Below are 23,029 nucleotides of genomic sequence, written 5' to 3'. Positions count from 1 at the left end.
TTTCTTGTGCAACCTTATTGTGCCGATTGCAACACACAACAAAAACTTATTTATATATATATATATATATATATATATATATATATATATATATATATATATATATATATATATATATATATATATATATATATATATATATATATATATATATATATATATATATATATATATATACATACATACATACATACACACACACAGTCATTAACTCTAAATTTTTGATTTATATTTTCAAGAAAAGTGTGCTAAAGGCTGATTCTTGTTGCTGCCGTGACCATAAATTGCTCAAGTGTATCTTGCTTTACATACCGCCTCTGCTATTCTACACATTAGAGATAATTGCCAAAGCTAATCTTCTCTGGTGCTCACACTCACTGTACTGTTACTGCCAAGCGTGTTTATAGTGAAGCAGTGCATGCCTGTGTGTATGTGTGTGTGTGTGTGTGTGTGTGTGTGTGTGTGTGTGTGTGTGTGTGTGTGTGTGTGTGTGTGTGTGTGTGTGTGTGTGTGTGTGTGCCCAAGCAACCATACTAACATGGAATTCCCCTAAAACTACAAGTCAGTTTTAGGGATGGGAGTTGGAGTCATGCTTTGGCAGCTTGTGGGAACGCAAAAACAGATGATACACTCGATTTCTTATTATAAATGAATGGGATTGGGTCTTTAAAAGAAACAAATAACCAAAATCAAGCAGGTGTAATGACACAAGAAACCAGGCCATAAACAAATAAGCCAAGCCCAACCAACCTTGTATTTCCTCCTTGGTCAGTGAATGGGAGAGAACAGGCAGTAGTAGTAGGCGGCTGGGGCAAAACACATGTCTCTATTTCTCTCTGTTGCTTGCTGTCTGCGCTTAAATTCCAACACTGAGTCCCAGAGAGAAGCCAGGGAAAGGGGAGAGAGAGAGAGAGAGAGAGAGAGAGAGAGAGAGAGAGAGAGAGAGAGAGAGAGAGAGAGAGCGAGAGAGAGCGAGCGAGAGAGAGAGGGATATGAACCACAGAAAGTGAGAGCCAGGCTGCGATCAGAAAACCAGTTGGTCCACTTGTCCTTCTAGATTGTCCATATAGATGATTTTTGGTCGAGCTGCTAGCAGACAGCAGATTCTCCCAGATTTCTGCGGGCTCTGCTCCTCGGCTGCCCCAGCGTTCATCAGAGAGAGAAGTATCAACAGCTGTGAGTGTGTCTGTGAGCGGATGTGTGTGTGTGTGTGTGTGTGAGTGTGTTTCTGTGTGTCTGTGTGCCCTCTGCGAATGAGAATGTGTGTTTATGTAAAAAGAAGCTAAAGGGGCCACGTGACGCAGGCATAATCCTCCGCCCACTGGCTAGAAGCACACACACACACATTCAGGCAAACACACATACTAGACCAATCAGATCTCAGACTCACACACACACTAATCACACCTCCTCCTCCTCCTCCCTCGCCTGCTCTCTCTCCCTCTCTCTCTCTGTCTAGTCATCTTTTTTTTCTTCTTGCCTCTCTTTTTCTTCTTTGATCCATTCACTTTCTGGTCTATCTCCCACATTCCACAATCCTCTCTCTCTCTCACTCTGTCCCTCATTCACACACTCAGCTACCCCTCAGGCGACTGTACTGAAGGTCAATGTTTAGGAGTCCAGCTGGCAACAGTGTAACTACAGCCACACAACCTGCTGCAGCCCAAACTGCATGGCATTTATAGCCAATTTCACCCCTCAGAATCAATGTTATCTGGCTCCGCGGTGACCTGAAACACCAAAATCAGTCAGAAGTCAGGCTGAGCCACATCACAGCCGTGTGTGATTCAGTGTCTCGCCCAGAGCAAAAAACTCCATTATAAGCTTGGCGTCCATTTTTCTGTGATATTTGTTACTGTTGATTGATTCTCACAAACAACTTATACAAGTACAAAAAAAGTGTACTTTGAGTACCCCTCATGATGGTGAAGTTTTTCTACCTGTTGATCCACCAAAGCAGGAAATATAGTAAAAGCTCTACAACCGCAAAACAGAGACCACAATCTGAACCCACCCGGTGAAGAAGAAGCTGAGCTGCTGAGGACTGACCCACCAGAGAAACACAATTCACATGTCATACATGCAAAAGAAAGAAGAAAGACAAATGATCCAGGCAGCCAGCAAGACGTCAACCACCTGTCATGCATGACGCTGTTAGATTTTCACAGTATTATGCTTCACCCCGACTGCTAAGTAAACTTACAAGTGGATCTCTTACACATACTATGTGACACCGATTATTTTAGATTTAATACTGAAAAGAGAGATTGTACACACAGGTGTGATGCATAGCAGTGAAAAGTCAACTACAGGGACTTTAACTTTAATTTAAATCATTTAATCACATCTGAATGTCTACACTATCCAGAATTGTACTCTCTTTCCTGGCTTAGTGTGAAACAGTGCTGGTGTGTGTCTCTCTTAGTGAGATCCATTGTTTTACTTTGAACTCTTTTGTAAAGGTATGTCACTTTGGTACAACATTCTGTCGTTAAACGTAACTTCTAATTAATGTGAGTAGTTGATGCCAAAGTTTATGGCCCGAGAGCTTTTGGGTAATAAAAAGGTGTAGTACACGTTGACCGCCTCATAGATGATGACGACATGTTTTTGTTTAGGCTCCTGGAAGAAAAATTGTAACAACACCGTGGTAACAGATGCCAAGCCAAACCCATCTGACGACCTGCACTGAAGTTGAAAACCTGCCAAAATAAAACTTTACACAATATCCTGCATTTCTTTTGTTAAATCAGTGTATGCAAATAACATTGGTTAAATAATGAGTTAGTCAAGATAAATGCCCCACATGCTGGATGATTGTTAGTGTTAGGTATGTGTAGTATGTCTCTCAGTCGCTCTGAGCCATCAGTTAAAATGAGAGGGACTCTATGAGTTTATATTGACAGCTTGACAAAGGAGGCAGTTGAACCTGTAACACACTGCAATCATGTGAACTAAATACAGTTTAAAACCACAGGTGGCAACCATGCATGGGCTGGGTACTCCTGGCTCTGTAAATGGCATCACATGGATGTGGAGGAAATAAGCGGAGCGTTTGATCAGGGGGCTGCAGCTGGTTTGTACCAACAAGCTATCATCCTGCAGTCCCCACATGACTAACTTGTCTTTTCCCAAATACTGTGTCCTCCTCATAAAGAACAATAATGTGCTCTTGGGTATTACTTGCGCTGCTAGAAATAACATTATGCTTATAGAAAATAACCCCATTTGTCTTAAGTTGCGTGGGGGGACTGTTTATTTCAGATTGAGAGTCCACTGCAGCATCGTCTACAAGAAAATGTTCTTTTAGTGCCATAAATGTGTTATGGAGAGAGTCTGCAGATTTTCAGTCCAACCAAATGCTGACGGAGCAGATCTCACTGATTAGTTTCACCAATTTAGGTGAAGGTGGACTGATCAGTAAAATCTGCAGCATTACTGATTGATTTGAATCAACATCTGCTCAGCACACCAGTGTATCTTGTCTATCAGTACATTACATTATTGGTGACAAGTAACAAGCTGCAGGGAAGACTTCTATTTGAGTTTGTTTTATATTATTTTGTATGCTTGCAAAGTGCTGAGCAATACTTTACTGTTGTTCCTTTTTTTTTTCAATACAGTCGTTGTGGGTTGTGGAACTGTGTTACTATAAGCTGCAAATGGTCTGCATAAAACACAAAATATTTTGCAAAATAGCCTTAATGGCAAGATGTAAATAGCTTTAAGAATTTCTCATGTTTGATAGAAAAAGGTGTGTTGGACTTTCATGAAATTACCATAAATTCCCTTGTTTAATATGTGATGTTGCATTTTTGCTGGCAGGCTCAGTTAAATACTGATACTGCTATTTTTTCATGGCAATTGGTACAATATTAGGTTCTTCTGTATTGACCTGCCCTGTGTCTGCACACAGTATTCTCATCCGCAGTGCAGTGAGTATGCCAAGTACAGACTGGCATAGAAAGGAGAACCCCCCCCCCCTGGATGTTGGTGCATCACTCAGCACTTTATGACCAACTTCACTCTACACACACACACACACACACACACACACACACACACACACACACACACACACACAATCCACAGCTGTCACTGCCAGGCCTGACTCAGGGAAACAGAACTACACACACACATACACAAACTGAATGCTGCCACTACTAAACAGATTCTAAACAGAGGCCATTGTATGAAGGCATTACACAGTACCAAAGAGGTTATAATAATCTATTTGACTGTACTATGGATTGTGTAACACTAGCCTGTGGTTAGACACTTTACTCTGTTTTGAACAACTACTCTGAAATACAACATATGGACTGTAATGCTTGTGCACCATCTGCAATTACAAAAAGGTTTGAAGGATCCCAACCTAGGAATTTAAACAACTGTCAAAGATGAAACACAAAACTGTTATACAAGCTTAACTGCATATTTGTTTTGCCTATACAATGAGTGCAAAGAGGGCTAAAGCAAAGGAAACACATCAAACTGGGACAGGACAGTGTCTCACTGGTTGATAACAGCAGGATTGTCTCTTGACCGATAGCTAATCGTGACCCTGTGGGAACCCAAATTACTGTTATTGCTTTAGGTTGACTCATTTCACACATTACAGACAAGGTTAGACTAAAAGCAGGTGGTCAAAAGGTGCTTGATACTGTGCCGTCTCCACGCAGCTGTTATCAAGTCTGATGATTAACGAGTCCGTCGCACACCACAGGGCTGTTAAGTAAGCACATATTTCTGTTCAAGTCATCCCCTCCTTGACATCAGTGTTAAGCTTTGGACAAACACAAAACACAACAGAGAGGAAGACCTGAGCGTCTGCTGGGCTAAATGCATGCTGGTATCCATTTACTGCCAAAGCCCTGCTATCAGCGTTCTGTCAGCGTTTCCCAGCAAACGCCAAGCACTAGCAGGAGAGAAGCACTGATGCTAACTGTTCAGGAATGTCCAAAAACTTGAGCTCATTATTGGGACCTCTGAGATTTTCCCCCAAGAACAGAAAAGATGGTGGTGAGATCCCACTGTGAGAAATTGACAGAAGTGGTAATGCTTAAGAAAATAAAACTCATTAAGTTAATGGGAGTGAGGCAACGCTACTGACATGAGAAGTATTTTTTTCACAAAGCTTATTTTGACTTCCTTTACTTCAAACACCATTTTCCCACACAAGAGGGAGGTCAAGTTGATTCCCAGAGAACAGTTTAAAGCCACACAACGGCCTCCAAAATAACTCTTGGTAACAGCGTGTCAGTTCATATGTAACACTGTGTTTGCATTATGAGTCGACATGCAGGAAATAGCAAGCCTACAGTGCAGATTGAGACGTTTACATCTGCCAAAGAACATCTTAACTTCACCTGGAGGTTTTTTACCAATGTTACAGGACATTCAGAAAAACAAAAAACAGCACTGGGTTGAAAAAAAGGAAAGAACTTGCTTTGGTAGGGACGTGCTGCTCCGGGTACTGGTGATGCGGTAAAAAAGAATTCAAGAAGTCCAGTTTGAGTGATACTGTAATCCATTCATTTGAACACTCACCAGATGTCAAAACACTGCAGCCGTTCATAATGACACCATTTTGCAACTATTTATTATTAGGCAATATTTATTTTTACCCATTGCTATGGAAACAATAAAGACATGCTTGCAAAAACTCAAGGCATGCATGCAAGGTAAAGAAACTAAATAAAAAAAACTAAACTTGGAGGCACGCTGGAGAATTGTTCAGTGCTGAAGGAGGTTTGAAATCTCCTGGTACCTCGTATATACTGGCAATCAGCAGCTTACACGGGTTCGACAGCAGAATACAGTGAATTCCAGTCTTAAGTGGGCTACAACAGCAGCAGGTGGAACTAAAACCTGTGTTCCTGCTATGTTCATGAAGAAGGTAACGAAAACAACCGTGGTTATTTGGTTGTTTGTGTTCTTGTCATTGGCCTTCATGATTGTCAGGTATGGGTGCTGCAGTGAAGCAAGCTTTGGCCTCTCGTTATCATTTTTAACCCTGCAGGGCTGGGAAAAAAAGCAAGTATTGTGTAACCTGTTTTACACACACACACACACACACACACACACACACAAAACCTGTAAAGCTGTCACTCCTCTGTTTATCCGGCTCTTAACAGCCTGTCTAGTTTAACACTTGTATAGGAGTGATCCTAAGTAGCCTCTAATCCATGTTAGAGGGGTAGAAGAGGAATTTAGAGAGTAGCTAATGTTTAACACACTGAGACACGCACACATTCACTTCCTGGATCGCTCACAGGGAACAATGTTGTCACTGTCTGAGTTACTTAGCAAGGAGAAAGAGTGCACACGCAAACACACGCAAACACACGCGAACACACGCACGTACACACACACACGCGCACACGCACACACACACACACACACACACAAAATTGCAGAATGTACTCAAGTGTGACCAGGGAAGTCTGCCTCTGCCTTAAGGTTCAGGTAAAGAGTAAACTGTAGAGACAGAAGAGAGCGAGCAAGTAAGTAAGAAGAGTGTGTGTGTGTGTGTGTGTGTGTGTGTGTGTGTGTGTGTGTGTGTGTGTGTGTGTGTGAGTGAGTGTGAGTGTGTGTGTTTTTTAAGAGGTTGCTGTTAGTCCTTCATTTCCTCCGTTGATGGAGATGAAACGAGGCCTGGAAACGACAATGGGAAGTCACCGCCCAGTCGTCACCACGGTCAAATGTGCAATTCCAGGTCAAGTTGAACGAAAAGTACTTCAGTGACAGATCGCTTAGGAAATACAGTGTTTGTCTCGAGGAAATTTATAGCACGTATGCTGATTTAGGACCCAAAATGAACTGACTCACCTGTCAAGGCTCACAACTAAAACTAAGTAATAACAATAATTTGTCACTTGGTGCAATTGTATTTTGAAGCCCAACACTGATATATTGTCTTATCTTGTAAAAAAGTGGGTCACTACATGTATTGAGATAAGATTCTTTTTAAATTCTCATGAAAGAATAATGATTATTTTTAATATATATATAACATGTACAGTGGAAGAATTCAGAGAATGCTTTAGCAAAAGTAAGCTTCCATTAAACAATGTTGCACATTTCAATGCCTCAGCATATATGATAGAAATACAGGTGGGAGTTGTATTGAAACTAAAACATTAAATGTCTCTTGCAATATTTTAGGAGTTTAGTGTGTAAGTGTAAGTGGGTGGTGATGGCGCAGAGTATATGACACATGCCTATGGTGTGGGAGATCTGGGTTCAATTCCCACTGCGATACATCAACCAACGTGTCCCTGAGCAAGACACTTAACCCATAGTTGCTCCGGTGGCGTGCGACCTCTGACATATATAGCAGTTGTAAGTCACTTTGGATAAAAGCGTCAGCTAAATGACATGTAATGTAATTTATGGAAGGTTTGTTGACAAAGCTGGCTGTTATACAATACAGAGGTTAGGTTTCCAGCTGGTGTTCAACATCTTTATCTGTGCTGCATATCGCATGTGGAGGCCCTAGACTCGTTCTAAACTGAGCCTACAATACCTGTGAATTGCCGTGACTCATAGCAATCCCAGATAACATCATACACACACACATGCACCTTTTCCACTCCCTGTTGGCAAGAGAATGCCATACACACCTAGAGTCAACAGAAACGGAGGACAAATGTTTACAATATTGTAAATACATATATATACACATATACATATATATATATACATATATACATATATATACACATATACATATATATATAGTACATACAATAATGGTTGTAAATACAGGTTTTCATATTTTTATGTTCAGTAGGTTTTCATGTTGACATTTGATCCATTAATACGTTTATTTTACTTTATAAAATGTAGAATGAGTGTCAAAAAGGACTGGAGATAAAGGGAAAGAGGTAGGGCATTTTCTGTAGTGCTGGTTGACCTGCAGTAGTTACATTTTGAAGGAGCTAGAGTGATGACATTCAACACGACAAAATGTCAAAATAAATTTCCTGTCAAGTTTTAGTCCAAAATGACCGGATACACCTTGAACTAATACTGTAAATGAGTGTGGGACAGCTTAGACGTTACATGTTTGAAGCTAACAAGAACTAAGTCTATCACAAAGTCCACAGTTGGCAGTCCGTTGCATGAGTCTTCAATGAGACTGTGACAGGAAAGCTAAAGCACTGCGACTCACACAAACTTTCAGGAGACAGAAAGGTGCTTTGTAGCTTCACATTCCACAGGCCAATTCCTCTGAATCAAAGCCATAAAAAGTAGGGGGTCTCCCACTTTTATCTCCGGCACTTAACAAAGCCGTGCGTGGATCATGAAAGAAGGCAATCACTTTTAAACCTGGAGAATGTATGTGTTTACTGCAGGCATGTTTCTGTGTGTACACATGTCCAAAGCAGCTGTGGGTGCCAACACTGACAACACAGTAATCAGCATTCGGTCAATACCGTTAGGCAGTGACACTCTTAATTAGCCATTTGTCATTCGCCATTCTTAATTAGTCATTCATTAATGCTTTGTAAAAGTCATATATAAAGTACGGAATTCTCGTAAAAAGCTGAACCAAGCAAGTAAGTGGGAAATGAGATTTACATTTGTAGTTATTAAAAGTTTGAGTAATCTCCACCTAAGGTCATACTGGTGCAGCAAGGTTGAAATATACACATACAACACATTTGGCACAGAGGTGTGTTTATATGTTATGAAAACAGCCAGGAGACATTTAGCTTAGCTTAGAAAAACAAAAAGAGGGAAACAGCTAGCCTGGCTCTGCCCAAAAGTTAACGCATCCTGCCTAACAGTACTTCTAAAGCACACAAAATAACATGGTACAGCTTGTTTAATAAATATAGGCTACAAAAGTGGAAAAGCATCAATATGTGGTTTTATGCTAAGCTTAGCTAACTGGCTTGAATGTACGTGAATAGAATTATGCAGCCACTGCTGCACTTGTACAGCATACGGTAATACTCAATTGTCACACAGGTCATTTATTATTGTTACAGTTAAGTTAATTGGGCCCTTGCTCAGTAAAGTGAATCTGACATTGATGTTAGAGCAATTTAGGACAATTTAAAAAGGATTACACAAACAAACCCAACTGAAATGTTATAATACATTCTGATGCGCACGCACACGCACACGCACACGCACACACACACACACACACACACACACACACACACACAGCTGGCTGCTAATCACCCTATAATTATAGCTTGTAATGACAGAGCCATAGACACAGTTTAACAGGACCCTGTTGCTTTAACCACACAAACAAAAACAATCCCTCGCCGGGTGTCATAGCTGCTAACTGCTACCGTATGTCCTCATAGTCAGGCAGAGGCTGAACAGCAGAGCATCCGGGCTGCTCCATGGCTACACAACACAATATGCCTTTACAGAAGAGCTGTGTGCTGAATTAGCTTCGGTGTGAATTACTTGACATTTTCTCAAAGCTCTTACTGACATCAATACCTGACTGAGAGAATGAGAAAAGCATGCAGATTCTCCAATGTACTCCACCAAGTTGACTCCACTGTTTTACTACGCCCTTAGATAGTTTCTACAAACAAAAACCCTTTAGAAAGGTTTCCGTGGTACCTGGTTAAGATTGAATTCACAAGCTAGGGCTTTGTCAGTCTATCCATCACTCATACACACAGCCTCAGCTACACCAGCACTACTGACCACGGAGAACATTTACTGCTCAGTTAGTTTAAATCATTGAACATGACACCAGTTAGCAGGCCTGCAAGCCACTCTGCTATGCCTACATGCCTATACACAAGTATTGTAAAGGTACCACACACACACACACACACACACACACACACACACACACAGTTACTTACACTGTGGCCAACAACTTGAGCCCATTTCTTTGCCTATATTTACATTTTGGCAAATCTGCACCATATAAGGTAGGCCAAATTAGCTGTTAGCAGTTCCTGTTTGAATGGATACAGAAACAACTATCACTGTATTACTTTGATACTTAAGAAACCTTAATAACATGTTTAAACATGTTTAAGAGTTACTTTTTTCTAAGATTTCTAAGCAGGCTTAGAAATGTTTATTCCTGATGGACATCAGAGATATGATACGGTAACATACTGTATATTATATCATTGGAAAGGGTAAGTTACAATGAATATAGAAATATGTGTATCATGCCTGTGTGTTCAGATTTGACTGATTTGAGTTTTGACTTAGAGAAGGAGTACGATTTTTGACGGAAATGGCTGTATCATTGCCTAACGTCTCCTTCTCCCCGGCCTCCCTTCTACTCCACTGGGACTTTCTGATTAAAAAATGTGTTACTTTAGTCATGTATGACTAATTTATCAGAAATGTTGAGCCATACAATCCAGATCAAGTTTTCAAGAATCATAACTGCAGTTTATCTTTGGCTGTAAGCACAAACATTGTGCAGAGGAACCTTTTATAACCTTTTTTATATCTATGTAAAACTCCTGGAGAGTTTCTACTCTATGCTGCAGTAGCTTATACTGATTCCCTGCAGTAAAGGACAAGAATACACTTCTGTCCTGGATTTCCAACAGATAATCAAGTTATTTTTGGGCATTCTCAGGGGCAAGACCTGCAGAGTGAAGCACTGTGGTGGACTATGTGTCACTATTGCAGTAACAGTAGACAATTCATATTGGAATTTAAAGTTTCATTCTGTATGTTGGGCAATAAATTAACATGCGGGATGCACTAAATAATAAATGGCAATTTGTCTTTGATGCATCAGAACAGACAACTGAAAAACAACTGCAGCTTCAAGTAAGCAAGGTTGTGGCGCCGTAAAGCTTAGTGCTTCATTTGCAAATGGTTTCTGTGCCAATCCCTCCACATCAATCTGAGTCTGTCGCTGCACCAGGTGAGCACACATTCATTTGCCTGAACTGACATGTGGGAACAGATAGGCAAATTATCCATGCAGCAAAATAGTAGCTTTGGGGGGATTTCTGTGCTATGTTGCTTGAGTTGATGCATGCTAGTTGTAATCCCTGACTCCTTGCAACAACCTTTCACAATGAACTGATTGAAGTCTGTCAAATCAGTTATTTATTCATTCCAATATGAAAAGTCTGCATTTTGAAATCAGACTTGCATATAATAGGATCAGTAGTCACGTGTAACCAAATTATTTGTCTCTGTCTTATTGAGCACAGTTATGCAAGAGTGGTTAAATCGAGCCAAATTATCTGTGCAGCAGCAATGAATATGAATATTGCCATTTCGTGGAAGACCACCGTCACATGGCGGATCAATAACTAGGCCTTTAATAACTGTATACAGTTATACTTTGGGTGAAAAATAGATCTTCTAGAAATCTTTGTGCAATGAAGCAGAACTTTTCCCCTCAGAAAAAGCAGCATTCTTTTCCACACTGAAAAGATTTCTTACCACTGACATAACTCTCAGCTATAATAAATGCACATCAACACCTGGGCTGTGTTCCACATTCTGACACTATCCGAGATTAGCAACTGAAGAACGTCAAGAGATTGACCCCGGGTAATAAGGTGGGAGTAACAATGTGAAGCATTGATATACAGCACATAGACTTGATGAAGAGAACTAAAGTTGGAGAGTTCATTGTCAGTTCATGAACTTTCTTTCCCCTTTTCTGAAGATACTTCTGATTTGACTAAATCTAATTCCACGCTTACGTGATATAAAATCAAATTATCAAGAAATCATGCATTGTTCTTTTTGTCAAATGGAGTTGTACTGATGTTGCTAAGGGACCCATGACTTGTCTGTGGTCAAGCAACAAGGCACAACACTGAGGGGGTGTCGGCCAGAGAGCTGGTGTGCGTGTGTGTGTTTGTGTGTGTGTGTGTGTGTGTTTGGGGTCTATCCATTACACAATCCGAGGAAGCAGACAGATTCGATATGTCAGGGTCTGTGTCTGGATGATGTCATTACACGAGAAGTAGAACTGCAGCCCCATCTCACACACACACACACACACACACACACACACACACACACATATATACACACAGGGGCATGAGCACACAAACAGTCACACGCTCACATGAGTTTCTATAGCAACTCCAAACAAACAGTCAGTGCATGTGGTGAACCCACCCCAGCAGAAAAGAGGGAGAAACTGAGACGGCGAGGCAAAAACAGACATAAGGGACATCACAAGGGATTGTGCAGCTCCAGATGCTTCACTTCATGCTAACTTACAAGTGTTTCCCACTGCACATAAAGCTCCTAAACTGTGTTGAACCTTTAGCCTAAACTTGTATTTGTATTCCTAAAAACATCCTCAAATGTTGTAACTTCAATTCTAAAAAAACTTGTTTAGTCACTTGGAAAGAAGACACAGGAATTGTGAAATAACCTCATCCCATCAGTATCCTTTGAGCCTCTTATGTTGTTCCACCACACAGCTCGCAGCCTGAACACACAGTGGCCACACAGACAAACCTCCCTCAAAAAAAAAAGGCCCTTTCAGCAAGGAGAACCAACCCACAACAGACATGCAGCTTTGTATCAAAGTGAAGGCCGGTTATTGAGGCTTAGCAGATTCCAAGCTCAATCAACGTTGAAAACGCCCACATCCGCCCGTTAAAAGGACACTGGCATTTAGATGTTTTATTGGTTGTACAAACCTTTGACCACTTGGACTTTTGGCATTTTCCTCTGTGTTCCATCCTGCCAAGATAAAAGCTTTGATCGTGCTGTTGCTGCTGAAAGGTTATGGGTTAGATTCCATTAAAGCAATAGGCAAGGCTACTATGGGTACTGGAGGTCTTCACGGGTCCAAAAATGTACTGTATCAAACCTGTCTGTTGTTTTAAAAGCTGGGACCTAGTCGGACCTGTGCAGATCTGAGAAATGTCGGACCCGATCGTCACTGATTTGACAGCTGATTGCTGTTACAAGTCGTACCTAATGTACCGTTAGCCTTCTCCCCTGTGCCTGGCCTTGTTGATATAATCCATCCTCCTTGTCAATAAAGTTGGTAAAATATCAATGTTTTCTGTAATTCCTCTCTTGCTGATTGAAACATGTTATGACACACATATGAAACACATTGAAGTGTGACTTGGATGTGTTGTGGCCTACTGCTTTATAAATAAAGCAGAAATGAGACACTGGAATTACAATTGAATTACTGTTTCTCCAGTAGAAATTCTCCAACAGCTTGTTCATTGTAAAAAATATAATGAACATATCAAGTCGACCACAATCCAAACAGACATGTATCTGATTAATCTACAAAGCAGGTCTACAAGCGTAAACATTTAGGGCAATCATTTTCTATTTAAAAGAAAATCCCTGACAGAAGTGTTTAAGTCCCAAAAGCTGTTCTCTGGGCAAGACTTTCTGGACTACATCGTGGACCCATGTGGACTGTGCAGGAAATGGGCGCTCTCCACAGACTGAAATTCGGCCAGAGGGCTTTGATGAGTTCTTGCTATATTTGAAAGGAAATCTCAGCATGTATCTACCACAACAGGAAAGGAAACAAGCAGAGTTCTTCTCAGTGAGGCACTGTCACTGTGCTGTGACCCCTTCTGTTACATCTGACCACTCAATGACACACTGTCAGAACGGAGGGAAAAGAGCCTCCAGTGTGTGTGTGTGTGTGTGTGTGTGTGTGTGTGTGTGTGTGTGTGTGAGCCAGCCCCTCCATGTTTCCGGATCTGTCAGGCTCACGCCTTGGGGGTTGCGACACAAATCCATACAAATAATCCATCGTGGAAAGGAAAGGGGCCGCAACTGATGCTGATGACATCCAGGAGGTCAGGCATCTTACTGCACAGGCCCCCGGGGGCCTTCCTGGCCTCGTCAACAACTCATTCACTGAGCGTCACTGTCATGAACAGTCCAGCAAACACGGCTGAAGACAATAGAATTTTGGAGCATTGAGGAGGAAAGAAGTCCATTTAGCTGGTACACGTAGTAGCAGTCAAAAGTACGAGTGTGTGTATCTGTGTTGAGAGGAATGATGCATTAAAAATCTAATATTTATTTTATGGAGATAACTACTGGTCAAAATAAGTCTCTGTCTTCTTCGGACAGTAAGTTTCCAATCTGCTGCACATGCTCTATGGAACCGGAAACCACATCCAGCAGTGCATGTCAGGGTGTACTGACTACACCCTGAGTTCGCCTCTACATCGATGTAGCAAAGAGAGAACTCCAGATGAACATGAATAAGGTCAATTATCAGCATCTCTCCTGCACCATGATCATAGTGGAAGGCTTCACTGGTCTATACAGACTTTAGATAATTAGACCACCAAGGAGGAGAAAAAACTCCAGAGCCTGGCCCTCATATCTCTCCTCCTGCCTCTCTACTCTTTCACATACTTTCATACTCTCTCCATTCATCTCCTTTGCCTCCTCCATCTGCATTTTCTCTTCCTTTGACCACAATGTATAGAAGCTGAAATGTATATAAATCATTTGGATCTACTACACAAAAAGAGCAAAAATAGTGCACAATGTCCAATGCTCTGAGAATGAAGCTTTAACCATGAGATGCAATGGTAAGGGAAGTGCTAAAGGAGGAGGGAAAAAGTAGAAAACTATTAACATCAGAACACATTAGAGACTTAAAGCAAAGTTTCATGTTGTGTCGAAATAGCGATTTTGATGCTATCATAGTAGTGCCCCTAGCACTCCCATTCAAAAGGCCATTTGACCGAAAACTAAAACTAAAATATGGTCAATCTTAAAAGTTTCCTAACTATATATAACTATAAACATAAAAGTTTGACTCGGGTACATTCACAAAAAGACCCTAGGTTGCATTTTGGCGAGCGTTACGCTTTAAGTCACCATTTTTCAACTACGTAATACTATGACATATTACAATTGTCTCAGAACCAGGATCCTTACTAAGTGTCTGTGGCTGCCGAGTGAGTGGGCAAATTGCAATCATCCCACTATCACATGATATTTCAGGCAGATTCATATGATCTTTTCATTCACATAACTGTGCTTTTATGCCTTAAAAACAAAGACAAAGTGGCCGGAAGACAAATGGCAAGAATCAACAAGTAGCATTTTTACAACTACAAACTAATTTTGTCTATGTTTGTCTAAAGTGCTCTTCCCCCCCCCCTTCATTTTCAAGGCACAAAACACATTTGTGCACATATGTATAAATGGCCGCACATTCATGACCAACTGTATGGATGTGGATGAGTGTTTCTGTGTACGTTTGTACCAGCTGTTTCCTCACACACCATTCATATTCCCACTTACACACCAGTGCACAGCACACACAAACTACCATCCTTCCCGTTCAGGAAGAGCTTAAAGGATATCCAAAGAGAAGCAGCGTATCATTGTGGCAACGTATTGTTCCTGACGAACAGTGTGCTATATGACTCACAGTCACCATGGAGACCTAAAACCTAGTGATGCAATCAGGAAAGGAAACTTTGAAGCAAGTGGCACTTGCCACAGCTGAGTGCTAAAGTCAATTATTCCTAAGAGCTGTTAAATACTGCCACTGAAAATTTCTGACTGAATTTAAGTGACTTGGAAAACCTTGGGTTTTCACAGCCAATTTGCACTTCTCCTAAAGAATTTCTAGTTGTAGTTAAAAAAAAAAAAGTGTTTTAATCAAGAAGGGATTAAGCATAGTTTCTTTTGTAATTTTTTGCATGTAATTACAAACATTGTCTTTGATGTAGCAGCTAAGAGCGTAGCATCATATTATTCACAGCAAAGCAAAATACAAAAAAAAGGTTGATGGGATGCAGTACAGCCCTGAACTTGCAGAAAGCTAAAACACATCAATAGTGCTTACTCATGGTTTTTACCTGGTTTGTTTTGTCTCACATGCTGCCTCTTTGATCTGTTTGGCATCTTGGCAGGAGGACCTTTAGATTCTCTTTATGCCTGTACTGCCATCACACGTGTCACTGTCAACTTTAGTAGGGGAACATACTATCCCTGTCAAATAAATGAATATCAAAGGATCTAATGACAGATATCTTAAAACCACTGCAACCGGGGAGACCTTTAAAAGGCAGAACAAGAGCAAAGCAGGCAAAGGAAGGATTACACAACTGATGGCAGCCCATAAAGCATAAGGGATTATCTTTTTTTAAACCTTCAAGCTTAGATGTCGGATCTTTTTATCGTCGGGATAATGATCACTCAGATGATAAATCAAGAAAAACTCCTGCAGGCCAATGGTTACTAGGAACTACAGCATGTCACTGTGCATTAACGTCAACTCCAATTGGCTCGGCTCAGTTGTTTGAGAAGTTTACATTTTCTAACATTTTGAGATAAATCATGACTCATTTTGAGTGACAAAAGACGTAAAGGCTAAACTTCAATTTTAAACCATAAACACCTGTTATGCTCACAGTCCTTTCCACTGTGGATTACAATGAATGCAACAACAGAATAAGCTTAAGTTGTAGATCAACAATGGTACAAGTAGAAGGCAGGGTAAAAAGCTTTATCGTCATAACTTTTTTCCTGGCAGGATCCAACCACCTCCTGTCAATTTTCAAGAACTGTGTGTGTGTTCAGGTCTTTGTAGTCTTGATGTGATAAATCGTACGAATGCGTTTTAGGGCACACATTTTTAAGACTGTCTCTACTTAATGGCATTCATGGCGTTAAATGACTAAATGGTTGTTTAAGTAAAGTTCAAAGCCTGTCTACGGTCTACGCCCACCTGGCCAATCTCTGTGTAAAGTGAGCATGATGGTCAGATTTACTGTTTCAGACAATTCCACCATTGGACAAGATGTTTCAGACACTGTTAGATGATCCTTCAAGGAAAGCACGGCATGGCCTTTAGGATTCAAACTGGGCACCGCTTCTTCTTTGACTTCATAAACATTGGAGTGGAAATGTGTTTATATTTGTCCAAAGATGCTCATGAAACCAGAACCTCAGCAAACCCTTGCCATTTTGTAATAAAATAATTACCTTAATTTCAATATCCTGCTGTCATATCTACTTCACGTCTTTGGTATAAAGGAATTCATCTGACCCAAGGAACTGAGGTCATTTCAGCTTTCAGAAATGCCTCATAATCAGGGTTCTAAATGAACACCCGCCAACCCGCCAAATGCAGGTTAAAATTCATTTTGGCGGGTGTTAATAAAAACTTACTAGCCAGTTTGGCCGGTGATGCATGAGGCATTACATGCATGATACATAAGGCTCTGTTCTCGGACACTGTGCCGTAATGCTACATGATGACGTTTCATACGCCCATTGGCTGCGCGCAGTTCGCAGTGAAACCAGCGCGAGAAACCATGGAAACGAACGGAGCGTCCACAAGAAAACACAAGGAAGAAGAAGAACGAACGGAGCCAGAGCAGGGAGCATAGACTGAAAGAGGAGGGAGTTAGCTAGTAAAGTAAAGTAAAAAGTTAAGATTAAACTAAATGCGGCGGTGGTTGGGACAGACTTCTGGGGGCGAGAAGAGGAACGAGGAAGGGGACGAGGATATCGACAGAGAAACGAAGAAAAGAAAATGTAATGCCAAATGGCTGAGGGGTCGTGAATGGCTTGTTTGAGCACGAAAACGATGTCATGTTTTGTCAGGATTGCCGCATGTACGCGAAAGAGAAAAACAAAACGAACTATTTCGTGGTGGGAACTAATAATTTTAAAGTCGAGGCAGTAAAGGACCATGAGAGTGCCCGAAGTCATCAGGAGAGCCTAAGGATTAAAACTGCCAAGACAGGTCGTATTGAAGACGTCTGAGTTGGAGAAGAAGTTACTTTTTCGAAATGCCCACGCCATCGGTAAAAAGGGCAGGCCTTTCACCGACCTCGCATAGATGTGTGAGTAAGTGAATTAACGTTACTATTTACATGTTTCAGAAACAGTGCATTTAATACGATTCAGAGCGCTTCCATAGACACAGATGAAACTTTACGTTTGGGGGTTTCAAAAAGAAGAAAAAAAAATAAAAATCACACTGAAATGTACTGTGTTGTAGGCGCTAACCGTGGCTTCATTTACACGAAAATTTATTTCAGGGTGGACAGGAAGAAAGGCTTGAAGATAGGAGAGACATACACAAATGAAATAACAAACTGAAATTGGAAATGGAAATTCTGATTGACACATTGGCTGGTGATCAAAAGAGTTAATTTAGAACCCTGCTCATAATGATTTAAATTGGCATCACAGACATGTGATCCCACTGTTGGATCTATGTCAAAGGCCACAGCCTTCTGGGAGGGAACATTCAGGCGGGAGGGAGATACAGGTTCTCATGTTACGTCTCGATTAGCCTGCGATTTGTCGGCGAGGCAGGTAAATGCTAGGATCAGCCCCAGGGCCCACATTGCAGTGTCTGTAACAATTAGCATGATCAAACACAGGGAAATAGAGAGAGATGGAGAAAGGAAGAGAAAAAAAGAGGGCTGGAGATGGAGTGACCTCACTGAAGGCCTGTTGCTGAAATCTTTGTCTCCTGTCTCACGATCAGGGGAATATCGGCAGTATCAAAGCAGTATCAACTGGCTTTGATACTTTTTTCAGCTGCAAAACGTGAGATCGCAGCTATACTCCAAGAAATTCCACAACTCCCTTCTTTCTCTTTCTCCTCCTCATCCTAACAGGCTGACAGCACCATCCTCATCCCTCATTCCCTCCCCGCTGTGGCGTCCTTACAAACTCCTCATCCATTATCCTCGGTTAAAAATTGGATAAGAAATGGCGGAAAGATGAATGGACAACACAGCAGTTGGCCTCACTGTAGGTTTAACCTACGATCAAGCTACTGTCAGATCAGATGGTTAACAGAATACTGTCAGTGGACATTGAAGTGCTTTAAAGTTGAGGCGGTGACTTCCCTCAATTTACTAATGGAACAGACAGAATGGCCATTTCTCTTATTGTCTCGCACACACACTCACACATGCACAGTGGTATATTACAGAATCAGGTGTTACACCAGTTCCCCTTTCAAGTCCCCTCTGTTTAACCAATCAAAAAAACACCCACCATTACAGCAGACTGTTCATGAATCTGGTGTTTAAAGACAAGCATGAAGGGATCTTTCCACATTAAAATTTTAGGCAAGGAAGATTTATGGTTAGTTGGTGGGGGATGTAAAACATGACCATGTATCGCATATGGAAGAACAAACCCATCACATAAAATGAGACACTATCTAAGGTCTCTTATTAACAGCCGACAATGTTGAATGGCTTTTAATAGAGGACAGTGGCGTGCAAGGGGAAATTATCTGATGGTCCGATTAGCTGCTTGTGATAGACCGTGCTTGAAACGAGCAAACAACACCTAAAACTGTCATCAGATTACAATTCAAATGTTACTAGACTGGTTGGTGCACAGAAATACGTGACATCGCCTTTTTTCCACCGGAGCCTCGACCACCTCAAACCAGTGAGAGAATCACCGGCAGGAATAACCGACAAGAAAGATCAAGAAAAAAACCTTTTCAGGGCCTTTAAGATGCTCTGTAGAAGACAGACTTGTTTTGTTAAAAGCTCTTGATGAATAATTTCGCGCAAAGTAATTTAGAGCAGGTTGCTCCCCCTTTAAAAGGTGTGACAGGCTGTGTTCGCACATCATTTTTTCCCAAAAAATAGAAAGACACATTCTGCATATTAACTTTCACCGGTTCAATGAAAGGATTAATCCGAAGTCGATATTCACACAAAGTATCCAGGGATAAGGTGGATACACTTCCTATACAAGTCTTAAACGGTCTCTTTCTCAAGACTGACTTTCTTTGCCCTTTTGCAATCAGTTGGGTTTCCATCAGTTTTCATCATTTAAAAAGAAAATCCTTCCTTAATTAAATAAAATGTTCATAACGTGTTTCTTTTTACTGCTGAATTTCTTTTTAAGACCATGTAACTTGCTTTAACCAAACCAATAAAAAATAGTAAACTTGTATTAGATTTTTGTGACATTTTAAAAGTTTGTCTAAATTTCACTTGACAGTTGGACAAAATGTAGCCATTTATCTCTGTCCTTCCCTCTCTCCCCTCCTCTCTATCGCCTCCAGCCTGTGTCAATCCATCCATCTCTAATCTTCTTCGTATACGGCTCACTGAAACCTCAATGTTCATTTGTCCGACTCTTTGTTTGGCATCCAGTAAAGGGTGTCTGCCTCTCCCCCTCTTCTGTCTCCATTCATTCATCCCTCCTTCCTCCATTTCCCTCTTTCAACCCCTTCCACTCTGCCTCCATCCTTCGGTCCCTCCGCCCGTCTGTCCTCTGCTTCGCTCATTCCTCCCCTCATCTGTCTTTCATCTCCATCGTCCTCCATCAGGTCCTCCTTCTCTCTAACACTGTGTCCACTCTCCGTCTTGCTGAGAGAAGGACAGTGCAGCGTCCTGGCAGCTCTCCACCCTCCCTGCGTGGGCGGAAAAATAAACAAGGGTCCACATGTTCCCGAGGAATTTTAATGACTTCCATAACTCTGCCTTCTTTACCTGCCAAACCCCAGGCAGCATGAGAGAAACAGTGGACTCTGGACGAGCCAGTGTCAGCAGCACTGATGACGAGCTTTGTGAGCCTGAGCCAAGTAGTATCCTTTGAAGAGCTGAGCAGTTTTAAAAGAGGCCGGAGGTTTCTCAAGCGAAAAGACATATCTCTGAGCTAAAAATGCTAAATCAAACTTAAAACTACAAATCAGTGTCTCTCCTGCATTTTAATAAAGTAGAATAATTAGGGGTGTCCCTGAATTTACATAGTCGAATCAGAATTGTCAAGTCTTGCCTATTATCGAGTCATGTGTGTGTGGGGGTGTGTGTATGAGGGGGGGGGGGTCGGCTCATGGAAAGTGAAACTTAAAGCTTTAGTGCGTAACTTTTTGATATTAATAAACGTCCGTAACATTCAAGCCAAAAATTGCCAAATGAGTTGCTACAAAGCTAATTAAGACTATCAGCTCCACACAACTCCATCTGTATTTCTCAGTATCGCTATGTTAGAAGATTGTGTCGTCCAGTGACTTTCCCTTTCCCGCGCAGAAACTCGAGGGAAGATAATTACCTCTTATGAAGAGTCCATCATGTTTTTTCCTCTGTGTCCTCCTTAGCTGCTAGCAACTGCATCGAGGAGCGGTGGGGGCGCGTGCGCAATCACGTAAGGATTGTATCATGTGGACACGCCGACAGTGTTGTTGTCATCACTTAGAATTCCTCATGGGGGCGACAGAAACTATAGCTTTAAATCTGTCATGGGACAGTTGGATTTATTCACGCAATTTAAAAAAATAAATATTAAAAGCTTCTTTCTTTTCACATTTTTATTTACAGTAATATGTTAATATTATACAATAATAAGCTGTATATTAACTTATTAAACAGGTAGTTCTAGTCCTATAGAAAATCAGACATTGAGCACCCCCATAAAGCCAAAATGGCATGATCCTCGTTTCATTTATAGAAATAAAATGATACATAATACATTTTATTTCTACGTTACAAACTGTCTCGAAGCTGGTCGAAATGGCAGAGTTTTGGACGGAGGCTCAACGAGCGCCCGCGAGCATGGTAATGTGGTCGAGCAAGGTATAAAGTGACTCAAGAGAGCGAGCGGTGTAAGAACAAAGCCGTGAATCAGAGAAATAAAACATTTTCGCCGTTTCATCATTAGAAATGCAACAGTAGCAAGCCTCTCACTATCATTAACGTTATCCACATTTATCTTTAGACGCAACAAATGATATATCCAGCTGGAAAAAAGCCTGAAAGTCGCAAGTTAGAATGGAAGTACAAAGAGTGGTTCCTATGAAGATGATACACCGTCTCATCCCTTCGCATTGGTGTAAACTGGCAGGTTTCAGAACATGGCAGACCGCCGCGTTGCAAGTAGTTGCAAGTTTTATCTCGTCGCAAATCTTTGGTCTGAACTAGACTTTACGCCTTTGCGAAACTTCGTCTGGAGGTTGGCACTCAAATCAGGCTCCTTCGATCGAAGCATTGAATATTCAACTGGGTAACCCCTAAGAATAATGGAAAAATATTTATTAAAAATGCTTGATCGGTGGGTAGCACTATGCCAAACAACTGTAACTTGCAGATTTCTGTCACACACAGACACACACACCAATAATGGCCAGGGGTAAAGTGGGGTCTTAAATGCCCCATTGCTCAATATAGCATGCATTAAACGCGTAGTGGCGTGTTGGTAAATGATCAGTGCAGCCTTACAGCAGGGAACTGCACTGACCCATGATATTGTAGTCCTACTTGGAAACAGTCCTCAGCTGGGCTGTGACGTTGCACTAAAGTGCATGGCTCAACATTTGTGGTCAGTCAGGAAACTACAAAATATCCCTGTGCTCAACTTTTAGTACATCTGTAGGTCCTCTGTAAGGTAGTCTCGCCTCAATCCAATGATGTCAATTTGAACTATTTTCCGATCCGTGCTTCTTTGCAGAGGCTACCATCAGAGACGTAACTGCTTACAGCAGCCTCTGTATGAACCAAACATTGTGTGCTTCTTTTTCTGAGTGTGACATGCAGCGGGTATCCCAACCATATGACTCTTACCCAGTGCTGGATAGTCTCTGGTGTTTATGTGCACACATGATTGTCAATGAGCATATGTTTGTATATGGAGTGGTGGAGGTCCAGAAAAGGCTCGCTGTCAGGTGGGAAAAAAACTTGTTGGGAGTGTGTTTTAATGGGGCCGTGACCCACAGACTGTCAGGTCAGACTCCAGTGACCTGACCTGAGAGGGGTTGATGGCGGATCTCTGTTGAGGGCCAAGGCAGGGCAATAAATCTTTGGAATTACTCGTCACACTAAATATTGAGGACTAAAATAAAAGAATTGGTAACTATCTTGTAATTTGTATGCCTTCTTTGTCTCCAAAGCTGAACGCTGCTGTTGTCAGCAGTGACGTAAAACACATCACTCGAGCTTCTGTGCGCAAAAGTTACCAGACAACATTTTGTAAACATAGCCATACTGAGAAACACAAAGAGAGTTTAGTGGAGTTGATGGGATTAGCTTTGTATCAACTCATTTGGCAATGGCTTGAATGTAACGGACGTTCATTAATATAAAATTGAGTA

The 23,029-nt window shown here is 41.3% G+C and overlaps 1 protein-coding gene across 5 annotated transcripts in view; it reads right to left on the bottom strand.

Annotated features, from left to right (window-relative positions):
* The window catches only part of add3a (adducin 3 (gamma) a), a 111,497-nt gene that overhangs the window by 41,672 nt on the left and 46,796 nt on the right, over nucleotides 1-23,029 (bottom strand). Inside the window, exon 1 of one of the 5 annotated variants that reach the window (XM_078278686.1) lies at nucleotides 751-1,271. The exons of 3 other annotated variants lie outside the window; for them this stretch is intronic. The gene's annotated coding sequence lies outside the window, so the exon portion shown is untranslated. Of the gene's footprint in view, nucleotides 1-750; nucleotides 1,272-23,029 lie in introns of those variants that run through there. One more of the 5 variants, XM_078278659.1, reaches the window with a different exon arrangement.

The sequence above is a fragment of the Sander vitreus genome, chromosome 2 (assembly GCF_031162955.1).
Source record: "Sander vitreus isolate 19-12246 chromosome 2, sanVit1, whole genome shotgun sequence".
Classification (NCBI taxonomy): domain Eukaryota; kingdom Metazoa; phylum Chordata; class Actinopteri; order Perciformes; family Percidae; genus Sander; species Sander vitreus.
This window is presented reverse-complemented; position numbering and strand designations above follow the sequence as displayed.